Genomic DNA, 4818 nt, shown 5'->3' with positions numbered 1-4818 from the left:
CGTATTAATGAATTTAAAATGCTACGAGTGAATTAACAATAGCGAGCCCTTCCTTGTCTATTACTGCATATTTACTTTCGGAAGGTCTCAGTTTACGTGAATAAAAAGCTATAGGGAAAAACTGTTTATCATATTGTTGAAGCAATACCCCACCTACTCCTAGTCTGAGGCGTCTGTTGCTATGAAAAATTCCTTACCGAAGTCAGGAAATTTCAAGATAGGAGAGCTACACAGTTCATCTTTCAATTTATCGAACGCCTGTTGATGAATTTCAGACCATATGAAATCTACGCCCTTTTTTTAGAAGATCGGTTTAGGGGAGCAGCTATGATTGAGTAGTTTCGTATAAAGCGGCGATAGTACCGCTACAGCCTAAAATTGCTGTATTCCCTTGACGTTAGTAGGTATCGGAAAGTTACGGATAGACCGACACCTTATCATGGACGACTTTAAGACCTTTCACTAGAAACCGTGAAACCTAAATAGACTAGTTCTGTTTTAAAAATTCACACTTACTTACTTTACCCTTAAATTATGCTGCCTTAGTCTTTGTAGCACTAACTCTAATTTACGTAAATGTTCTTCTAATGTGTTGGAAAAGATTACTAGGTCGTCCATGTAGGCATGTAGGATATCTCCTAACAAGTCTCAAAACACAATGTTTATCATACGAGTAAAATTTGTTACGGAGCGCAACGTAAACCAAAAGGCATACGCAAAAATTCATAATGTCCCCTGGCTGTGCTTGAAGGCAGTGTATGGGTATACACTCTTGTTCCAACCGGAATCTGATGAAATCCCTTTAGTAGGTCTAAGCTAGTGAAATATTTGTTCTGACCTAGTAGGGATAGGATATCATCGGTATACCATGGTACTGGGAATCTGTCAGGGATTGTTTCTTCATTCTTTAAACGACGAAAACCGACGCATATCAGCCTAGTTCGATCTTTTTTCGGTACTACTATTAACGGAAAATTATAAGGGCTGTTTGATTTCCTAATGACTCCTTCTTTTAGCATTTTACCTACTTCCTCTGTTATCTCATTCTGAAATTTCATAGGAAGTCGGTACGAAGGTACATAGATTACTTCTGTTTGTCCTTGAGCCTTATTTGATGCTCGATGACCATCCGTTTTTCCTAAGGTTCCATCCGTAGTGGAAAAAACATCATGATATTTAGTTAAAAGATTCAAAAAGTTTCTGCTGAATTTCTTCTTCTTGAATGTCCTTACTGATTTTGTTCTTTATAGATTGCAAAAGGGATTCATCCACAACTGATGAGCGTGATTTATCAGCTACGGTAGAATGCGATGTTTAATAAACTTCTGCATCCAAGATATGTTGATTTTTGTGGATTACTAAAGTGGTATTCAAATGATTACAGACTTCGATGTTACATTGTTGTTGTGAGCCGACTGTTATAAATGGCTTGTGTGACGGACAATCCGTGTGTTTTTTTTTCAGAGTTTCGGAAAGGATTAATGTTTCAGATCCTGGCAAGGTTCTCTTTACACGCACTAATATGTTCGAGTTACGTTAGGCTCGAGAGTTTTGCGTGCAAGCTGATATTACGGGTGAGCGAGAGTTCTGTTGGGTTGCCTGTTATTATTTCTTGGTTCATGAGACAGGTGATTGGTTCTGTAATGTAAGTGACAACTCTGTCTGTCTCTTTTATTATCTAAACCTGATTTTAGGGTATTAGAAGACTTATAGAATTTCCCTTTGATATACACACCGTGTTTTGCAGTGCTAAGATAATATTTTGAGTGCCCATAGACGGGTATGCCGATAATTACTGCGGGATACATATTAATGTTTTTGTACAACGATAAAGGTATCAGCAACGTGCGCTTACCGACCTTGTACTGTACATGAGTCACTCCTACAACATTTTAATTCATTATTCCCTATGCCTGAGAGCCTTATTCCGGACTTCTCTATAGGGAAATTTGAAAAGAGTAAATGATGATCCTTAAATCCATGATATTACGTGGACTACCGGAATCAAAGAACAAAGTGAATGACTTATGGTCCAAATTTACTGCATGTAAGGTTGGTCGCACTCGTTTTGACTAATAATTGCATGAATTTGTGGCAAATCTACGGGAACCTGCACAGATGTTTTGGATTCGGGGCCGTGTGTTTCATAGGAAAATCAATTGCCTCACAATGATCTGATAAATGATTAAACTGATTATTTGATACAAAAGATGTTGATATTGATGACCAACATTGCCCTCTCCCCCCTTGGAGTGAACTTACTTTGTATTTGTTTTGTTTATCACACCTTGAAAATTCGCTTGCCCTTGCGAGTTCTGGCTAGACGGCCCATGGAACAGAGGTACCTGAAGCACGATTTGTTTGTTTCTGCTGTTGTGCAGAATTTCCGTTTGGTTGTTTCTTCTTATAGTACTGAGGACCCTTCTTTTTATTTGCACTGGCAACTGGTTGCGTGTGCTAGCATTCTGCTGTTGATTCCTCGAGTAGCAACGGTTATATGAATGAGTTGAACTATTATGTATTGACCAAAAAACGCGTCCGACAGTCTGAAATCATGTGACCTGGTCGTTTACAGTTATAACAAACCATCCCTGCAACTTGATTATTATTATGTACCACATTTACTTGTTGTGGCTTGTTCTCATTTTTTGCAAAAACTTGAATGAGCGAAGGATCTAGGTCGGTACATTTAGACATGTGTTTATTTTTTTATTTGTTTTATACACATCTAATTCCGTACTGTTGGGCTGCAATTTTTTGTCAAACACCGCACTAACGCTTCAGGCAACATTGCGGTGATACTCGTAAGGTAGATCAAACGGACGGAATAAAATCTTTCACGTTGATTTTTGGCACTCGTAACCCACCCGGAGTTACTTAAACTAACCTGATATTCATTTAGCCGGTCGGCAATTAGCGCCGCCCGCTCGACAACATTAAAGCTGAGTCATGGAGGCTTGGTTAAGGATATTTCTCAATACCATACCAAACTACATCTAAAGCCTCTTCACCCCCGTACACAGGCACGTAATCTGATTTTGAACTCGTCCCATGTAAGCGCCTCTTGAAAAGAAACCCCCCTTAGATAGCACTTGCGTCTCCTTTAGCAAAGTCTATGAAGCTTTTGGCCTCCTGTAATTGTTACTGCTGGTCTGTGATGCTTTTTGCATTTAAATGAGCGTCTACGATGAGATCCATGCCTCAACATTTTGAGGCAGGAACCCATTGACCCGACCTTGAAAAGGGACAATTGCTGACCTCGCGCTTACGAGAGTCACCACATTGGGGTTGCCAGTCGGAGGAGTTGCCATTTCCACTTTCACTTTTTCTTATCACTTCTATTCCTTGCGATCCTATCAAATAACCTATAAAAAAAGAAGATTTAAACCTCAACTCGACCACCCCTTACCGTAACGCATATGCAATGTACTGTATAAATGTGTTATAATAATAGGAAAATCCCCAAAAGATACAAAAATACAGATAATTTGATAAAATATTATTACTTACGGAAGAATTCCTGCAAGAAACGATTAGCAACACGAGAAGAGAAAAAAAAAAAATAATCTGCGGGCGAGAACTCGTAGTTGAGAAGATTGATTCTGTAATGAAGGAAGATTAAGTATGGCGAACAACTCACCCCCAGAATACTGGACGATCGGACTCCTGATGAACAACACTTCACTGAGGAAAGAACCTGAATAGATAAAATGGTACTTAGCTCCAGATTATATGGTGAAGGATTGTTGACATGGGATGACGTCTCAGTTTCCTGTCTAAGTCTCGCGTCGGAAGTCGTGATGACGTCACGGTCTTCTCTCGGTGCACGATGCGTGAAGAAGTCCAAGATTGATGACGTCACAGCCTCCGTCCTTGCACTACTGCCTCTTGCTCTACTCTCTGCGTCCGTTTTGCTCGTGATCGCGTGATGTTTCCTGTGTTTGTTTTCTTCTTTCTGTTGATGTTCGATGCTACTCTCGTCCGGTGTAGATTCTCGAAGATAAGTGACAACAGTCGCTCAAACGTCGGTGTTGATGCTTGTATTCTTCTCGATGAAGGACATATCTGCGTCTTCATAAAATGTTGCGTTGATTGCAGATCCCGTTTTCTCTGTTTAGTTTTGATGTGAAGGTGGAAGTTGGTTCTTGTAGACCTTCGGTCGGCTGATAGGGTCTTGTTAATTTTATTCTTCGTCATTTGCTGCCACCAAATCTAAGTCCCTTCGCTTTGCGAAAGACTTTTTTTTTTGTGTTCTCCTTACGACTGTCATTCGTAAGTATTTCTGGTTCCTCCCATCTCCTTGGGATATCTTAGTAGAGTGGTTCTTCTTAACTAAAGGAGATGATTCAAACAGATAAGTTGAACAGATATAACAACTTTATATTCTGTAACTCCATACTAGGAGATGCAGCTCGGTCGGAAGACCGATGTGTTTGAAGGTTGGCACGGAACTGCCATTCTAAAGCATCACGTCGATAGCGGAGCATTAGCTATCTCAGCGATTCATATAAAAACATACGTAGTCCGCCGGCTCGGAAGTTACAAGTTTCCGGCGTAGGTTAACAGGTCAACCGCTTCCCATGGAAGTTGTTGTGCAAAGTTATCATTAATAATAAATGCTGATAATGTACAGAGCTAAATCAGGCTACTGCAGACAGCGCATAGCGTAATCTAGATCTGGCTTTGGTCCCGTAGGACCCCTCCTAATGCCCATGACCTCAGGTCATGGTTTTTATTTACAGATCCTGTAAACAGAAATAATGTATTTATTACATTAGCTGCAATAAGGGACAACGACCTCTTCCTGTCAAAAGGCCT

The sequence above is a fragment of the Macrobrachium nipponense genome, chromosome 40, assembly GCF_015104395.2.
Source record: "Macrobrachium nipponense isolate FS-2020 chromosome 40, ASM1510439v2, whole genome shotgun sequence".
Lineage (NCBI taxonomy): Eukaryota > Metazoa > Arthropoda > Malacostraca > Decapoda > Palaemonidae > Macrobrachium > Macrobrachium nipponense.
The sequence above is the reverse complement of the archived record's forward strand: the minus strand, read 5'-3'. Positions refer to the sequence as shown.